The sequence below is a fragment of the Nothobranchius furzeri genome, chromosome 2 (assembly GCF_043380555.1).
Source record: "Nothobranchius furzeri strain GRZ-AD chromosome 2, NfurGRZ-RIMD1, whole genome shotgun sequence".
NCBI lineage: Eukaryota > Metazoa > Chordata > Actinopteri > Cyprinodontiformes > Nothobranchiidae > Nothobranchius > Nothobranchius furzeri.
This window is the reverse complement of record NC_091742.1, coordinates 64,785,907-64,806,196: the sequence shown is the minus strand read 5'-3', so window position 1 is coordinate 64,806,196 and position 20,290 is coordinate 64,785,907. Positions and strand designations below refer to the sequence as shown.

General features: G+C 44.2%; 2 pseudogenes; both read right to left on the bottom strand.

The window, feature by feature from the left end:
* Positions 1-49: 49 nt before the first annotated feature.
* Positions 50-168, bottom strand: LOC139066927 (5S ribosomal RNA; annotated as a pseudogene).
* A 16,961-nt stretch (positions 169-17,129) lies between these two features.
* LOC129158578 (5S ribosomal RNA) lies at positions 17,130-17,248 on the bottom strand (annotated as a pseudogene).
* Between the last annotated feature and the right edge of the window lie 3,042 nt (positions 17,249-20,290).

Below are 20,290 nucleotides of genomic sequence, written 5' to 3'. Positions count from 1 at the left end.
AGCTGTGGTGAAGTGAAAAAAACTGTATTTTATAACAAATTAGTGAAAAAACTTACAGCACCTGGTATTCCCAAGAGGTCTCCCATACAGGTACTGACCAGGCCCAACCCTGGATTGCTTCCGAGATCAGACGGGATCGGACTTTTTCAGGGTGGTATGGCCGTAAGCGATGGAAAAACCTTGAAAAATCTCTGAAAAATCCCTTGTGTATTTGTCAAAGTATGATTGTGTCTGATAGGTAATTTAATTTTATCCCATATTACCTTAAAGGACGACACACCGGAAGAAAGAGAGAGAGAGAGAAAATTGATTATTTGTAATGTCCATGTGTGTGGCTCAACCAGCCCCCACTCTGCTCCAGCCTCAAAGCTTTCTCCTCACCTGCTCTGTATACCTGCATTCTTCAATTATCTGGTAGATAATATTTAACCTCCATAACCCTGGAACATGAAATAAACACACATGACAACAAGGAAGACATTTTACACTGAATTAGCCAAATGAGGGGGAGATCACCGAAATGACACATAACGCTCTCCAGAGCTATGGTGCCAGGTGACTCCCCTAGTCCTCAGAGTCTTCAGTGGTTTTATTCAAGCAAAGGGTGGGGGGAGAAGGCGGACCTTCTCAAGTTACAGAGGTACAGAGTTTTCTCAATTAACATCCTTGCTCTACCTTTCATGAACAGCAACAGATGGCCATCTTTTAGGCCTCAAAAAGGTACAATTATAAAAATACCCAACATTCCCTCCTGATGTGACTTTTTGAGCAAGAAAAGATGAAACCAATAAAACACATTATCATGAAATTAGGACACACCTACCAACCTGGAATTTGAAATGACCAATTAATCAATCGGATTTAAGTTCAACATTAAACCAGACATCAAACCCAATATTATCCTGTATTTCTAGCTTTATTAATTTATCCCCCTGAAAGCTACCTTTGAGCAATGATTATCCTTTCAACAAAACCCAGAGCAAGAGTTAAAACCTGGAATTAGGAATGAATAAACTAGACACCAAAACCTACATAATAATCTTGAGTTCCTAGCTTTATTAAGGTAACCACATCATTTGTCATCAAACACTTGTGGATCTTCTGCTCCACATCCGTCGTTACCTCCTTTGCTGCAATCGATCGCTTGTAGGACTGAACAGGTGTCACAGGTTTTGAGTTTTCTGTCGCTGGCTGACCTGCGGTTCTGGTTCCCTCCTGAAGTTGGTGTTTGACCTCTGCACCTCATCTCCAGTTCAGGTGTGATATCTCGGTCACACTGTGCTCTCAGCTTTGCGTCGTCCCGCTGACGTGTCGACGCAGGTCACTTCCTGAGAGAGCTGACTGGCCCACAGCGGGTTTCGTGGTTTTACATCAGCTCACAGGTTGGTACCGGTTTCAGCTAACTGATCCACTTGGTTTGTGGTTTAACATTAGCTCAGCTGGTGACGGTGGTTTGTGTCACTTCCGTCTTGGACTGCAAGTCAGCAGTTTAGCCATGTCTTTCGTGCTTCCTCCATCTTGGATTGTAGGTCTCCACCTCCTTCTGAACACACCTACAAGTCACAAAAGCTTCAAAGATCCACAGTAGGATGCCACAGACACAGACCAATTTGCATTCAGTTAGATATGAGTTCAACTTCCACAGCTGCTTGCCCAAAGGAACTCAGATCCTCTGAAGTCTTTTCATCGACACTTTTCTCCTGAGTCTGCCATTCCTGCATTCGGAGAGTAGCAGGACATGACATAGCAAACCATCTTGTGTTGCAATCACAATACCTTCCTGGTTGTTGAGGGTCAATGGGGCACAAAGCGTCTTGTGTCCAATCCGTGTCCTTTGATGTTTTCTGCAGGAACCAATGCAGCCAGCCACTGATCTTTATCACCTGTTAATCGAGTTGCCACCATCACATCACAGCAGGACACAAATCAAGGAGTCTCCCAGCCTGTCTTTGCCTAGGGAACAATTTGCATTTAGGAAATCAGTGTACCCAAAAGTTGTGCTGCCTAATTGTCTAAATTAATAAACATTGATGTCTGGTTTAGCATGAAACTAGTCAGATATGGTCTGTCCTAAATCATCACAAACGAAATAAAACACAAAACACATACAAATTCTTTAAAACTAGCTTGTCTCAAAAGGAGTTAATCAGAGATTCTATCACACTAAGGCGGAGTTAACACACTCACGTCACAGAGGCTTCAAAGAGGTTTTTCACAAAAGGGTGCCACAAGAGACTTCCAGTCTAGCTTGATTTAGCTGCTTAGGAAACATTTGCATTCTAATTTAAATGAACCAGCCCGTCTCCAACTTTTTCACAGGAGTGTTACAACACAATTGTAAGGTAATCAAAAGGGTTAAAACACCACTTTATCAGTTACACCATCCCCTCCTGTGGAGGTAGGCTTCTCACACATTTACAGGATCTAAGTTAATCAAAATGAAGTTACTCAGATTTATTAAACCTTATAACCCAAACAGAAAATAAACGATGGTAATAGCTCAAATGTTGAAATAGTTACAAAACAGCCTTACTGTTGAGTAAAATAAAATATGGTCTGCAGGGGCTGAGTTGATGTTTACATTTCAAACAAGATTTGCATAGGAATAGCATACAGGAAAAATCTAGCACTGTGTTGATTCAATCATGTTATTAAATGAACACCAGTTACTTAATCTATCAATGGTCGACAAGACACATTTAACGGGAAGTTTTTAAGGTTCATAAAAGATCTAAACACCCTCCTGTAAAACCAGTCAACGGCAGGAACACCAAGTTTAACATGATTTAGTTATATGACTGCATAGTGTAGAATTCTATTTACCTAAGAACATAACCCACTAAAGTAAAACTGCATAATCTAAACAATAATACCGAGCATGGTAACACTAGCTTACATCTATCAGACTAGAAAATTTAAACAATAGGTCTCATAAAATCAGCTGAAATATTTAGTTTGGGGCTGTTTCTATATAGTCCAGTAAAGGAACAGCCTACCATTTGTGAAATAGAGACCATCTTGAGTCAAAGTTGTATTTTTAATCTTGGTTCATGAGCAAAAGGTATCTTCGGATCCAGAGTAGCTGCTGCACAGCTAATCTGTTTCCGTGTGGCGAAACCAGAGCTATAAGCAAAGAGTCTGTCATTTTAAAATGGCATAAGCTATTTATAAGGTTATGTGCCTCTAAACACTAAAACCTACGTGATTTGTTTATTCTAACAAACTACATGATCTTTTAGAAAGGGTATTTATTTATTTTAATAAAAATAATAAAAGGCCTGTAAACCAGAATATCTAATTTAATTTGAGGCAATCGCGTGAATCTTCCCCATCATATTTGGCCATCCATTTCAGCCTGTGAAGCTGAAGGAGTTAGAGGATGGATGTATTTATCCCTGCTTAACTGTATTTGCTTAACATTCTATCTACGTAAGTCATTTTGTTTACTAGTTTAGTAAGAGTTATCATGCAGATAAGAGCAATGACTTTTTCAGATAGCATTTAGCTAATCATCACACCTCCTTTCTGTCTGTCACACACTCACTCACGAACTTTTTGCTAATTTCTAATTAGAATTTTGACCATAAAGATCTTAGAAATTACATGTAAAATAAAGATTTCAGAACCAAACATTTCTGTCCCTACGTTCTTTATCTAATCATCACTTCCTCAAACATTTCATTATAACTTCCTATTGCCTTCTCTCTTTTCTCCACCTGTCTCCTCTGCCTCCCTTTCTGCCTTTGTTTCCTCTCCTGTCCAATATTTCCTTCTTCCATTCACCTATATTCTAATGTCTCACACTCTTTCCATATCTGATTGCAGCCTTACCAAATCGCCCGCCGCAATAAACTAACACTTCGCTGTCTCTTCACTTCTTACCCTTCTTCCTTTGTTCCTATATCCCATAAACACACACACACACACACACACACACACACACACACACACACACACACACACACACACACACACACACACACACACACACAGAGACAGACAGACAGACAGACAGAACAGAACAGATCAGGACCAACACAGAACCCATCCGCAGGTTTCACACACAAGCCTCAGTAACACACATTATCATGCTTTCGGACCTTCCTTCCATTCAGAAATCTCGGCCGAGATACACACATTCAGGCTTCAGAACTTCGGCCCAAAATGTCTCTCACACACACACAGAAACGGACCTGCAGGCTTTCACTCACACACATTCAGAACTTTGACACAACCCCCCCAGATCAGACAAGATCCGGTTAGACCCAAAAACCTTTACTCATACACAGACAGAGCAAAACTCTGTCAGAAATTAACATGCCAGTCCTCAGCGTCAACTTTAAACAAAAACACGGAAACCGGCACGTCCACCCACAAAAATGGAACGCAGCCCCATGTCACACATAACACAGACTAGGAAATTAGACCAACTTGAGATCTTTAAGCCAAATAACGGTGATTAATTTGGAGTATTTTTGTAGCACCTAAAAACAATGAGTTTACATAAGTGATTTTGCATAATCCAACCCTATTATGACCCACATTCCGCTGTGGGATGTCTTATGTACGCAGACAAAAGACTGGATTACAACCTCCCTCCGTTCGCCTCTCCTCTCTCAGATTACTATCCGCTTTACCGTGGCTACACACCACCTCTCCCCCAGTGCCGCAGGCATGCTGCCAAGCCAGTATACATTTCACGTACATGTTCAGTAAACCCAAAACGAGCGGGGTGCGCAGTCCGGGACTCGCTGCGAAAACATCTCAATGCACTTCCATGTAGACAGAACTAAACAGCCCACCTGCCGGCAACTGCAAAAAGGGGTGTGTGCCTGTGCCAAACTGCGGTTGGCTGGTTTAACGCAGCGCTTTAACTGAGGTAAACGGAGTTGTAGCGTTGTGGTTTATGCTCTTTTATAAAAGAGGAACCATTCTTCATTTTAATTTGTGATATTAATTTTATTAAATTAATAACCAAATTGTATAGTTTTAAGAAGACTCAAAGGTTGTTTTCATCGATAAACTGTCGATAATATCCGTGGGTCTGTGTTTCAGTTCAATGAAGAAACAAGTTTGACAATTAAAAGTTTTAATTCTTCAAATTAAACTAATGATTTTGAAATTGACAAACAGGAAATAACAATCAACATTGGCAACTTTGTGGGACAATCTTTAACAGTTGATATGCTGTTCTTGCTCAAATAGACCTTGTGATGAGTGTGTGAAGATTGAATATGAGGTGAGCTGAGTGCAGGTGTACATCTGATTTTGCTTCAGGAAGAAACAGGTGTCTGAGTGAAAAGTGATGGTTTGAATAAACTTAGGTTTAGTTGGAAAAGATGCATCAAAACGCTATCTGTCGTGTTCTGCCTCACCGAAAATCGGACTCCCTGTTGGACCCGGGACGTCACCTTAGGATGATGTTTCATCCAGGGCACCTTGGCTGGCAAAGAAGACAAAGATGCACCACGAACCGGTCCAGAGTTGCCCTCGGTACACATTGATGGTAAAGCGTTTTGTCGATGCATTTTGTTAAGTTTAGTTCACTCAGAAATCAAAAGACTCGGTTTGAGTCTGCGTTAGAAGTTGCGATTCAGCTATTCTGTCTGGCTGACAGGAACAGCGTGAGGGGGGGGGGGGGGGGGGGAAACAAGCCGACCGGCTCTGTCCCCCCTTCGGTTTCTTCAGGTCCTCTCTCTTTCGTTGTCAAGCACGCACTGAATCATAACTGAAACTTACCAAAAACCTTTCTCTTGTCAAAGCAAACGTGTGCGTCAGCGAATGTGTTTTGGAGTTTACTGTGAGAATCTGTGTGTGGGTGTGTTTGAGTGTGTGTGTGCTTGAGTGTGTGTGAAGGTTAACAAACATCCTCAAACATTATTTAATTAAGTATGGATTCATTAATCCATTATAATTACCCAAAGCATAAGAATCATTCATCTGATTAGACACATTTATAATGAGCAAAATGATAATGATTATTCTTTAACATTAAAATAGAGAAAAGAAAGTTTTAAGACTTGTTATGACTACATTTCCTGGGAACACATCTTCTGGTAGACTGCAGGTGTTCAGATGTTATGGTTTCCTGCCAGACTCGCTGGCGTTCAGGTCTTAATCTGTGGGTGAAAGTTCTCAGCGACCCAGCTTTGACCCAGCTGAGTCCAACACCACCTTTGTGACAGAAAACCCATATTTCCTCACGTTACAACTCCCCCGTTTCGCGACGACATGGTGGTCAGGCACAAACCACCTGATGTCGTGACCTCATTAACGTGATGAACTCATGAAGGTAGACATGCATGTTCCAGATGAAGGCAGGAGCGATGAAGCGTCTCCACAGGTCTCGTGTAGAAAGGAGTATATCCTGATCAGATGATTAAGACCAAAACTGTTGCAAATCATTGTAAAGTAATCCACTTAGGAAATCTTGAAAGCAGAGCTATGTCAATAGCAGTTAATTTTCATCAGCAATAATCCAAAGGTATGTTCAAAGGATAAGGTAGCCCGTGTGTCCACACGGAGCCGGCAGGTGATGTAACCCTCGGGCGTAGTCCAGGCGAAGTCCAGTGACGACCTCGACTCCTCTCGAACCACGACCGAAGCCCCATGCGACAGGAACCCAGGTGGAGGAAGGTGAAGACGGCCCTCAGATGGCGGAGACCCCCCATGGAATGGAAGCAGACATCGAAGGCCGGACGAGCTCGGAGAAGGAGACACAGTGAGACAGCCCATACGATAGATCGCGCTTGATGCAAATCAAAGAAATGATCAAAAACCTATCTATGGGTACCTCTGAGAAAATGTGAAGGCATTTTGTGAATTATCTAAAGAAGAAATGTTCTGCACCCTGTTCTACGTGTCATGTGAAAATATGATGCAGAGAAAACACAAATAAAAGAAATAAAATCCTAACTGATATGTGAAAATCATTAGGCAGCACTTATTAAAGGCTTGTATTAAAAAAAATGACAATGAAGGGCAAATTGGCTTGTAGCCCTTTAAGGAAATTTCTTTTTAACAAGTTAAAATCTGCAATCAAAAATAATCACTCTACACAAAGTACTAATAAAAAATAGAGGTGTAAATCAGCTCTAAAAATGTAAATCAGTAGGTTAGTAGTCCTTAAAATGTGAGTTAGCAACAGGACCCTGGCTGGAGGCAGGTAACCTGAAAAAAAACTCAAAGAATATCACATTTGTTAAAAATTCATCCAACAAAGATTGAATTTGTAATGTTCCACCCACTAGTGGAAAATAATCCGGTCAGAATCGATTTGGTCAGTAAGCGATTTGAATCTGGTGTTGCGAACCCACAGAGAAACGAGTTTGAATTTATCTGTGGGAGCCGTGTCATAATAGATTTGGTCATCATGCGGTTTGTATCTGGTGTTACGAACCCACAGGGAAACTTGTTTGAATTTACCTGCGGGTCCCGTTTGGAACTGGAGTGAAGCTGATGGTTTAGCTGTTAGATCAGAACCTGATTTTACCTGCTCAATGTTGTGTTGCAGCTTAACGGAGGTGACTTTGTTGTGATCAGAAATAGTAGCGAACTGGAGATGCGAAAATGATGCTCGCAAAGCAGGAGGAGGCTCCCCACCCCCCTTTTGTTTCTCAAACTTATGCCGTGTCTGTGAGACAGGAGAAGCATAACAAACAACAGTTCTTAAGCTCTTAAAAGCCCTATTACCAAGAAGATGCACATTGTCACCAGGATCGTGCTGAAAGAGCAGGTGTGCAGATGTCCAACGATCTGGAGGTGTTGGACCTAGAGGTTCTGAAAAGGAGTTTTCCAAGGATGGTCATGTCACGGGTGTCAAAGCAAACCTAGCCATGTGTAGAATCAGATACAGACATGTCGCTAGCTTTAGGAACATGGCCTGTCCTGAAAACTGAAGCCAAGAATACTTTGTTCCAATCAGAAAAACCCGGTTTAACCAGAGTATTTACAGACTGACTAAAGTTCCGCCCCGTAGAAGGTGCCACACCTATCTCCGGGTCGGAGGTCAAAGTTGTCAGCTGAAGTGGTGGAAGGTCAGTGTCGATCTCTGCAATGACCCGCCCGCTCGGAGGAGGGGTTCCCCCGAACAGCCTGAATTCCGCAACGGAAAACTCAGTGCCACTCAGCACCCCCCCTTTGTCAGGCGAGGCCCTGAGCAGAGCATCACCGCACCCACCTACTGCTCGCGGGCCGGGTGGCCACCCCGTCCCCGGTAGAGAGGTGAACTCAGCAACCACCGAGCCTCCTTCAATATCGCCACTGACCAAAGGACTGCTGGAAACCACAGGGTTTTCTGCGCCATCGTGGTCACCTGAAAGAGAAATCACAGAAAAGAGAGCACAGAGGCCAGAGACTAAGTCACACCCCTGTGAAAGGAGAAAAGAATTGGCCACCGTATTAGCAGAGGTCACTAACTGAGAAATGACAAGGTCATTCACAGAAAGGTCAAGATGTCCAGGCAGAAACCCCATAACTGGCAGGATGGCCACGTCTGGAGGCCACACGCGCGTCAAGGCGGCTGATGTATTCATCTCGCCCCGTGAAATAAGCCGGGTTGTGCATGATGTGGACTGATGATGATTAAAGCAGACCTCTGACTCAAGCGGTGGATCACAGCTGGAAGAATTCACACCCATGCTGGACAGATGGGCATCACCTGACATGGTGGAAAGAGAAAAAGCATCAGGAACCACAGGTTTAAACACAAGCTGTTTGTCAGAATGGTTAACCATAGGTTCAAGAGATTTATTTAGATTAAAAGTAGCAGAGAAAGTGTCATTTATTTCAAACCTTGATGTTATTGGTGGGGTTTTGACCCCCTGTAAGAAACAAAGGCAAAGAATTAGCAATGTGACTGTAAACATCATGTTGCTTGAATTCACTTCAGGAAGTGCAAAACAGAACCACCTCCGACCCAGTGCAGCTGGCACCGAACCGCTGTCACTCATCCCTACCGCGTCAGACCGGCGGCACCCGTCTAATGCGGGCCCGTTCGCGTACGCGGCGGGACCAGCGTGGTCCGGCCGGTAAACAGTCTCCTGTGTCTTGGTGTGTTCTGGAAGCAGAACGTTAGAGAACCTTACATCAGGTGTAACAGTACAAGAAAGATGTTGTCGTGTCTCGTCCATTTCTCATTAAATACAGAGCAAATCACGTTTTTACCTGCTGAGCCTACGTATAACACCCGCTAAAGCACCCTTAATTCATCTCACAATTAAGGACCTCCCGTTGCGTAAACTTAACTTTATGGCACAGGGTAAAACAAGGAATTATTGATAGAGAAATGAATATAACACAACTTCACCACAAGATGGAAGAAAAAAGTCATGGAACCGGCAGAACGGAGGCCCTGAAGCCTGACCCTTTCACCGGCTCAAAGAGAGTGAAACCTACGCGGCCGCATTGATATTAGACGGACAAAACTCCTGTTTTACTCCGCCTGAAGGCCACGTAGTAAAATGTCGATTCCACACACCGGAGTGATTTACAAGAACCGAAGTGATTCACAAGAACCACCGCCAAAATCCAAAGAGGATTTTAGGACGCAGAAGCACTGCGAGAGAATGGTTTAACTGTCTATCGGGGCGCGTAACCCGAGCGTTAACCTCTTTAGCTACTTAGCTCTTCGGCTAAGCTTGGTAGTGTCTGGAGCGACCAGACTTAAATTTGCCCGATTAACCAAACGTCCCTTAGCGACGAGGTAATGTTTTTAGGGTCTTTACGGGGTGGCGACACGCCGTCCCGCGGGTTACGTCTTACAGCCAGATTAATATTCAACAGAACTATTACTGCACGCGAGGTTCACCGGAAAAAAAACAATGCGGGGATCAGCCGCTACGCCGAACGGAATTAGATCCGACGGGGAGTAAAATCTTGGAGATTTTACTAACAATCGCATACAGTGTCAAAACACCGCGACAAAGGGTTTCCAAGAGTTCGGAGTGGCAGTTTTACTTCTAGGCGAAGGTAAAATGACTGGAAGGTAAGCGGCTAGCTTTTAGCTCGCTACAGCGGTTCAGAGCGGAAAGTTAAATTTCCGACCTGAAGAGATCAGAGAAGCGATGTCTCGTCAAAATGGACAGAATATAATGAAAGACTCGACACACCCAACCTCTCACCGAAGGACGAAGATGGGAAAACCCACAGGATTTGCTAAATTCGTGGTTAATTTGTGAGGGAATTTAGATCGGAAATTTTAACAGTAACCCGTCTCCCGGACGTCTCCAAGAGGAACGAGTTTAGTGTAGAACAACTTCCGGTTTTTCAAAATAAGACATCAAAGTGAAACACAGAGAAAACGCGTAATTTTGTTAAAAATTAGCTTTTTAGATGGAATAAATTGGATATACCGCAGATATAGAAGTCTGGATAGGCTCGCCAAACTGTAGCGTTGTGGTTTATGCTCTTTTATAAAAGAGGAACCATTCTACATTTTAATTTGTGATATTAATTTTATTAAATTAATAACCAAATTGTACAGTTTTAAGAAGACTCAAAGGTTGTTTTCATCGATAAACTGTCGATAATATTCGTGGGTCTGTGTTTCATTTCAATGAAGAAACAAGTTTGACAATTAAAAGTTTTAATTCTTCAAATTAAACTAATGATTTTGAAATTGACAAACAGGAAATAACAATCAACATTGGCAACTTTGTGGGACAATCTTTAACAGTTGATATGCTGTTCTTGCTCAAATAGACCTTGTGATGAGTGTGTGAAGATTGAATATGAGGTGAGCTGAGTGCGGGTGTGCATCTGATTTTGCTTCAGGAAGAAACAGGTGTCTGAGTGAAAAGTGATGGTTTGAATAAACTTAGGTTTAGTTGGAAAAGATGCATCAAAACGCTATCTGTCGTGTTCTGCCTCACCGAAAATCGGACTCCCTGTTGGACCCGGGACGTCACCTTAGGATGATGTTTCATCCAGGGCACCTTGGCTGGCAAAAAGGGCAAAGATGCACCACGAACCAGTCCAGAGTTGCCCTCGGTACACGTTGATGGTAAAGCGTTTTGTCGATGCGTTTTGTTAAGTTTAGTTCACTCAGAAATCAAAAGACTCGGTATGAGTCTGCGTTAGAAGTTGCGATTCAGCTATTCTGTCTGGCTGACAGGAACAGCGTGAGGGGAGGGGGGGGGAAACAAGCCGACCGGCTCTGTCCCCCCTTCGGTTTCTTCAGGTCCTCTCTCTTTCGTTGTCAAGCACGCACTGAATCATAAGACTGAAACTTACCAAAAACCTTTCTCTTGTCAAAGCAAACGTGTGCGTCAGCGAATGTGTTTTGGAGTTTACTGTGAGAATCTGTGTGTGGGTGTGTTTGAGTGTGTGTGTGCTTGAGTGTGTGTGAAGGTTAACATACATCCTCAAACATTATTTAATTAAGTATGGATTCATTAATCCATTATAATTACCCAAAGCATAAGAATCATTCATCTGATTAGACACATTTATAATGAGCAAAATGATAATGATTATTCTTTAACATTAAAATAGAGAAAAGAAAGTTTTAAGACTTGTTATGACTACATTCCCTGGAATACATCTTCTGGTAGACTGCAGGTGTTCAGATGTTATGGTTTCCTCCCAGACTCGCTGGCGTTCAGGTCTTAATCTGTGGGTGAAAGTTCTAAGCGACCCAGCTTTGACCCAGCTGAGTCCAACACCACCTTTGTGACAGAAAACCCATATTTCCTCACGTTACAGGAGTCCAGGACAAGGTCCAGCAGCTCTTGTCGCGTGCCCGTCCCATTTACCGGTTCCTTTAAAACCCAGTTCCGTTAGAACTTATGAGACGGTGCATCCATCAGGGTTCGATGGGGATGTCGGTGAGTATTATAGTATTAGATCCTGGTTTGGGCGTCCTAAGTTAGAATCATATCTTTTATTTTAAAGGTGAAATAATATGTAAGACCTTTCCTTCTGTAGTAGCTCACTTCTTTTTAAGCAATCCCGTTATCTTAAGGTTTCTTTATATTAATCTGTCACAAACCGTAAAGTAAGTCCTGATAATTCCAGAACCCATAATTAATGTGCTTACCTCTGTGCAATTAATGATCAGAGCCCCCACTCGTGAAGCTTTAGAGAAAACCTGAAAGAATCAGGATTATGTTTCTTTTTCAAAAAAGGTTTATTACAAAATCAAAATACAAAAATGGGTAGATGAAAAAAACAACCGCTATCCCCCACGGAGGAATTAGTTCAAAATGATTAAATAAGAGTTAGTTTACACCAGCTCTTGTCTTCTCAGAATCTCCCCAAGAACTCACTTGTCTAGCTCTGCTTCTCTCCAAAAAACTGCCTGTCATCCCCCATCCAGCAGGACGGGGGATGACCCCTCCAAATCTGCTCTGTCTCTTCTTGTCCTCTGCCCCAGCTGCTGTCAAATCTCTCAATCCCTCTCTGCTGTTCAGAGCTGTTCTTATATACCCTTCCTGGACCAGCTTAAGGTCAAGGGGTCGTTTACCAGATACACACTTTGTAGCTCAACACAAAACATTTGGTGTCATTTTCACTACATGCAGCATTCTTCTTAACACAGGTCATTACATCATCTTTTGCAGCATTCTTCAGTTTCTCTCCAATGTTCCCGAGAGGACTTCTGGATCTGATGGGCTTGTCTTCACTCTGTTCTCCTCCAATCCCATCTTTCCAAGCCAGGGGTGGGGCAAAGAGGTGGGGTCAGTCTCCTGACCCTTCGCCCAGTTCTGTCCTCTTGTCCCTGTGACCCTTGAGTGACCCTTGTTTCTGACCACAGTTTTTTTGACCTGCAGCCCAGCTCCTGTCGACTGGCTGATTTTGCTCGCACAAGCCAGTCCAGTGTGGCTCACCTTTTGACCCCGTACTTGCCACTGTCTTTGGCATGTGGGACTCGCAACATCCCCCATGCGAGAAAAATCTAGCCAGGGGACTGCAGCAGCCTTCTTTGGGGTGGGGCTGCCTCCTCCTCTGGATCATCTTCATCTCCAGTCTCAGACCCAGAGTCTGACCAGCTCAGAGTCCAGATACACACCATCATCATCATCATCACTCACTTCATTCTCTGAAGAACCAGATGTTTGTTCATGAGGGTTCAGATCTGGGTTCCTGCTTCTCCACCAGTTTCTACTGCCATCTGGTCAGCTGAGCTGCTGGTTGGAACATCTCAGTCTCCACCTTCAAGCAGAGACTCTCTCCCTCCAGACTGAAGACATTTTTTACTGCAGAGCTCCAAATATTCTCCTCACACACCTGAACATCAACAAGCTAACTCTGCTTGCAGCTGTTGGTGGGAAGCTTACGCTAAAAACTATAAAGTGTGGCAAGGTGGATAAATGACGGCACGGGCGGGATTCAATCCCAAGAACACCAAGGTGGGAGTCATGCGCTCTTACCACTCAGCCAAAGGGACATCCCCTTAGCCAACTGGCCAGGGCGCATGATCAATCAAGACATTGTGACAGAACGCTCACACTGTCACATCTTCCTCCCTTCTTTCCACAAGCGCGTCCTCGTACTCCCGCGCAGGGTGCCACAAACTTCACATCCACGGACCTACTTGACAGTACTACATGGATCCTGCCTACAACACCATATGTGGCAAGGTTAAAAATGCTTACGCCTTATTAGTGTAGCTGTCTGTCAGGTCAGAATCATACAGAGCTGTTAGTTCAGGACTCTCCCTTCTCAACAGAACTAGTAGGGGGAGGGGTGATGTCACCACATCCTGCTTGTCTGTTGTTGCTCAGCTGGCTGAGTGCTTTTTCTCTGTTCAGCTGTGGCTTCTCATATCTGCAGGCTGCCGAGAGCGGAAGCTAGGTGCTTGTTTCAAGCAGATCCTCTAAAGACAAAGTTTAATTGGAGCAGAGTTCCAATGCTCCCAGTTATAAGTCCGTCCTTTACAGGCGGCACGGTTTCTCCCCTCACGGAGCCCTTAAGCACAGAGGTTCACACATTATACATGTTCCCGGCTTCTAGCCTCCATTGCGCGTGACGATGCCCGACATGAGATTCTATGAAGCTAGGAAACATGATTACTTTACAGTTCGTGACAAATACCTCCCCGTGTTACCAGAAACGAGGCCCAAGTCACACAGATTCTTACATATCAGTCCTTCACTAGATTTTGATCCAGCCATGACGTTTAATCGCATCTCACTTGTGCCTCAGCACCCGGACAGCGCCCCGCCGCAGCTCCATACTAGCTTTTCCAGCCTCATTCTGAAAGCTCCGGTTACAGGATACTGAAAGATCTATCTGCCATGGCTGGTTAAAAGTTTTTCCTATTTTTATTTATTTTATTTTTATTCGTTTTCACGTTTTATTTTTTATTCTTATTCTTTATTTATTTTTATTTTTTGCCTAGCTTTTATCCTTGGCTTTTCTTGCGTCGGAATGCCGTATTTTCTTTATACCTTTTTAAGTTGATCGTCCGTTCTCCCAGATTTCTTTCCTTTTCGAGAAACTGGTGCGGTTTTCACTCCAAGGTTATAAGCTTAATAGGTCCTTAGCGCGCAAGCTTTTATCAGCCTAAAAGACAGTTCTACATCGGATAGCCCGGTATCTAATATTTAGACCTTCACTCCGTAGCCCCACGTTTGGCGCGCCATGTCGCAAACGTGGCATTTACCGTGCCCCACGTTGGGCGCCATGTCGCGTGCCCGTCCCATTTACTGGTTCCTTTAAAACCCAGTTCCGTTAGAACTTATGAGACGGTGCATCCATCAGGGTTCGATGGGGATGTCGGTGAGTATTATAGTATTAGATCCTGGTTTGGGCGTCCTAAGTTAGAATCATATCTTTTATTTTAAAGGTGAAATAATATGTAAGACCTTTCCTTCTGTAGTAGCTCACTTCTTTTTAAGCAATCCCGTTATCTTAAGGTTTCTTTATATTAATCTGTCACAAACCGTAAAGTAAGTCCTGATAATTCCAGAACCCATAATTAATGTGCTTACCTCTGTGCAATTAATGATCAGAGCCCCCACTCGTGAAGCTTTAGAGAAAACCTGAAAGAATCAGGATTATGTTTCTTTTTCAAAAAAGGTTTATTACAAAATCAAAATACAAAAATGGGTAAATGAAAAAAACAACCGCTATCCCCCACGAAGGAATTAGTTCAAAATGATTAAATAAGAGTTAGTTTACACCAGCTCTTGTCTTCTCAGAATCTCCCCAAGAACTCACTTGTCTAGCTCTGCTTCTCTCCAAAAAACTGCCTGTCATCCCCCATCCAGCAGGACGGGGGATGACCCCTCCAAATCTGCTCTGTCTCTTCTTGTCCTCTGCCCCAGCTGCTGTCGAATCTCTCAATCCCTCTCTGCTGTTCAGAGCTGTTCTTATATACCCTTCCTGGACCAGCTTAAGGTCAAGGGGTCGTTTACCAGATACACACTTTGTAGCTCAACACAAAACATTTGGTGTCATTTTCACTACATGCAGCATTCTTCTTAACACAGGTCATTACATCATCTTTTGCAGCATTCTTCAGTTTCTCTCCAATGTTCCCGAGAGGACTTCTGGATCTGATGGGCTTGTCTTCACTCTGTTCTCCTCCAATCCCATCTTTCCAAGCCAGGGGTGGGGCAAAGAGGTGGGGTCAGTCTCCTGACCCTTCGCCCAGTTCTGTCCTCTTGTCCCTGTGACCCTTGAGTGACCCTTGTTTCTGACCACAGTTTTTTTGACCTGCAGCCCAGCTCCTGTCGACTGGCTGATTTTGCTCGCACAAGCCAGTCCAGTGTGGCTCACCTTTTGACCCCGTACTTGCCACTGTCTTTGGCATGTGGGACTCGCAACACTCTCAGACCAGCTTCTCAGCCGGGGCACAAAACGTCTTTCATGCGTGGATTGCAAACATCACTTCCAGCGTAAAATCACTGTCGTCCAGTTATTAGGAAAAAGGTGCTATTAATTTTTACTCACCCAGCGTGCTATTCAGCTGGCCGTCTGCTCTCCGGAGCTTTTCCACCAGAGCTGATCCATCATCTCCCGTCTTTTTCCAGTCATCAATCAAACTTTCTCACACACTCAAGAGGTTCACACACACACGGCCGCAACTGGCCCACCTCAATCAACTCAAACTACACTGCCAGTGGTTAAACAGACGCAAAATGAACTAATGAATTAACTTAATGAATTCATGAATTAACTTACTCCCCTCCACGTGGTAATTCCCTCCTGGGGTCCGAGCGCGAGAGCCTGTTGATAAAAGTTCGTCTGCAGAGCTATATTTAGCCGGCCGATGAGACAATTTTAGCCCCCCGGACTTTCAAAGAAGAGATGGCGCCGCACGGCTCCCTGGAGATGATCTTCCATCGCTAGGCTCTGCGTTGCCCGCATTCTCCACCATTTGATAGGTAATTTAATTTTATCCCATATTACCTTAAAGGACGACACACCGGAAGAGAGAGAGAGAGAGAAAATTGATTATTTGTAATGTCCATGTGTGTGGCTCAACCAGCCCCCACTCTGCTCCAGCCTCAAAGCTTTCTCCTCACCTGCTCTGTATACCTGCATTCTTCAATTATCTGGTAGATAATATTTAACCTCCATAACCCTGGAACCTGAAATAAACACACATGACAACAAGGAAGACATTTTACACTGAATTAGCCAAATGAGGGGGAGATCACCGAAATGACACATAACTCTCTCCAGATCTATGGTGCCAGGTGACTCCCCTAGTCCTCAGAGTCTTCAGTGGTTTTATTCAAGCAAAGGGTGGGGGGAGAAGGCGGACCTTCTCAAGTTACAGAGGTACAGAGTTTTCTCAATTAACATCCTTGCTCTACCTTTCATGAACAGCAACAGTTGGCCATCTTTTAGGCCTCAAAAAGGTACAATTATAAAAATACCCAACAGTGTCGCCCACTGCAAAGACTAGATTCTTGCATATGGAGGTAAAAAGCTAAGTTAAACAGTTGTCTTCATCACTGTTGCTCTTTTTTAGAGTAACAATCGGCTCCCACCCCATTTCTTGTCTCTAAAATGCCAGCACTGAGACATTATTGCTAGGGACAAATCAAAGGAGGTTTATTACCAACAAGTGTGTGCAGTTAGTGTGGAACACCTGGCTTTAAAATTATTCAATGACGAAACTGTTCAAAGATGTGGTGAAGTGAAAAAAACTGTATTTTATAACAAATTAGTGAAAAAGCTTACAGCACCTGGTATTCCCAAGAGGTCTCCCATACAGGTACTGACCAGGCCCAACCCTGGATTGCTTCCAAGATCAGACGGGATCGGGCTTTTTCAGGGTGGTATGGCCGTAAGCGAAGGAAAAACCTTGAAAAATCTCTGAAAAATCCCTTGTGTATTTGTCAAGGTATGATTGTGTCGCCCACTGCAAAGACTAGATTCTTGCATATGGAGGTAAAAAGCTAAGTTAAACAGTTGTCTTCATCACTGTTGCTCTTTTTTCAAGTAACAATCGGCTCCCACCCAATTTCTTGTCTCTAAAATGCCAGCACTGAGACATTATTGCTAGGGACAAATCAAAGGAGGTTTATTACCAACAAGTGTGTGCAGTTCGTGTGGAACACCTGGCTTTAAAATTATTCAATGACGAAGCTGTTCAAAGATGTGGTGAAGTGAAAAAAAACTGTATTTTATAACAAATTAGTGAAAAAGCTTACAGCACCTGGTATTCCCAAGAGGTCTCCCATACAGGTACTGACCAGGCCCAACCCTGGATTGCTTCCGAGATCAGACGGGATCGGGCTTTTTCAGGGTGTCTCTGCAGAAACAGCTTGTTTAACGGACAGAGGAAGCCGGCGTAGTTTTTGCTGAACTGGTGTGACCCCCTCTTTCACTTTAAGGCGGTGAATGAACCCTTTGGCCAGTCCTATTTTATCTTCAGCTGCAGGTTTAGCTCTGATTACCTCAACTGTGCCTGGTGTTTCTGGAATGCTCACTGCATCTTTATCAATAGTCAGTCCCAGTGCTCTGAATAAGTCCATGCCCAAAAGCGCTGTGCCAGTTTTAACTACATCCAGCTCAGCTTGAGCTGCAACTGAGTCGATAGACTTTTGAACCTGGATGTTATAGAGAGGATAGAAGCATCCCAATGGGTGTCCGCTATTGTTGTCACACAGAAGAAAAATGGAACAGTGAGGATGTGTGTGGACTTACGTGAACCAAATAAGGCTATAGTGATGGATAGTTACCCACTTCCTCATATGGACGACCTATTCGCTGAAATGAGAGGTGCAAAAGTGTTTTCCACGATAGATTTGGCCAACGCATATCATCAAGTACTACTGGCAGAGGAGAGCCGGGACATGACCGCTTTCATAACACACGAGGGACTGTTCAGATTTAAGCGGGTTCCATATGGTCTATGTTCAGCGCCAGCCGCATTCTCCAGAATCATGTCCATTGTACTCAAAGGTCTCAGAGGTGTTCAGAACTATCTGGATGACATTATTGTTTATGGTGCAGACAGAAAGGACCATGACTGCAACTTACAAGCTGTTCTTGCTGCTCTCAAGGAAGCAGGACTGCAACTTAATGTGGAAAAGTGCCAGTTTAACCAGTCCAGCTTACGGTTCCTGGGACATGTAATCTCTGCTCAGGGTCTGCTTCCAGATGGGGAACACATCAAGGCCATCACTGAGGCCCCGGCGCCTAGTGATGCACCTACTCTGCGTTCATTTCTGGGACTCACCTCCTGGTACGCAAAGTTTGTGGACAACTATGCTACTTTGGTGGAGCCCATGAGGGAATGTTTGCGGAATGATACGTTTCATTGGATTGAGGCTGCTCAGCTGAGCTTTGAAAAGGTGAAATCAGGCATTGTAAACAGTGCCGCTCTGACAGTCTTTGACCCCAGCCTGCCTACAATAGTTTCTACAGATGCGTCTGACTATGGGTTGGGAGCCGCCTTGACTCAAGTGCATCCGGATGGCACAGAAAAGACAGTTGCTTTTGCCTCACGCACATTAAGCACGGCTGAGCGGAAGTATTCAGTTGTGGAAAAAGAAGCACTGGCGTGTGTCTGGGCAGTGGAGAAATGGAGAACATTTCTGTGGGGTACCAGGTTCACGCTTCGCACAGATCATCAGGCGCTTACCACCTTGCTGGCCAGTAAAGGTTTAGGCCGTGCAGGTATGCGCATTGCTAGGTGGTCTGCCAGATTGTTATGCTTCTCCTACGATGTCATTTATCGGGCAGGTGTACATAACCATACGGTGGATGGGTTGTCACGCTTGCCTCTACCTTTAGATGCTAAGGCCGAAGACATCACGGAACCTGACATGGTGGCTCTTCTGGAAACAGACTTGCGAGCTCTGTCTGTGTCTGATTTCGATACAGCAAGTGGGGCATGTCCAGAACTAGATGCTTTACATGCACAGATAAAAGGGGGTTGGCCCAAAACAGCTAAGTCCCTGCCTCCAGTGGTGAAAGCCTACTTTGCTGTCAGAGATGAACTGTCAGTGCAAGATGTGAAAGTGTTCAGAGGGCCCCACAGGTTGATTGTTCCAGTTGCGCTGCAATACCAGCTGGTTACCTTGGCACATGAGACACACCAAGGTGTGGTTCGCACTAAACAAAGACTGAGAGATCTGTACTGGTGGCCAGGGATGGACAGTTGCGTCGAGGACTTTATCAGTACATGTACTACATGCAGATCACATGATAAAACTGCAAGGACATACCCAGCACCACTACAGCCGGTCCCATTACCTGATGGGCCCTGGCAAAAAGTGGGCATTGATGTGGTCGGCCCATTTGAAATGGCGACTTGGGACTGTAGATACGCCGTAACTCTAACTGACTACTACACCAAATGGCCAGAGGTTGCCTTTATGCCAACTGTCACCACTGCTGCAGTCACAGCCTTCCTGACTTCAATCTTCTCTCGATTTGGGAATCCGACTGAGATTGTAAGTGATAACGGAACACAATTCACCTCAAAGGAATTTGCTGATTTTCTTTTGGTGAGGAACATTGTGCACAGGAAGGTGTCTTTGTACTACCCCCAAGCTAATGGAGCTGTTGAACGCTGGAACCGCGTTCTTAAAGAGACAGTCTTCACAGAGAGGCAGGAACAGAAACCCTGGAAGGATTTTGTTACTAACTTTCTGCTGGCATACCGCGCAACCCCACACAGTACCACTGGACTGTCGCCTTACGAACTGATGTTTGGAAGGAAAATGCGTACTAAAGTGAATGTAGGATCCGTACCATCACTGACATCCCAAGCTAACATGGAGTTACGCTCCCGGGTCAGCGAGAAACAGCAAGCTGCAAAGAAGTACGCAGATGCAAAATGCGGTGCAAGAGTGCCAAAGATCAAGGAAGGCAGCTTGGTAAA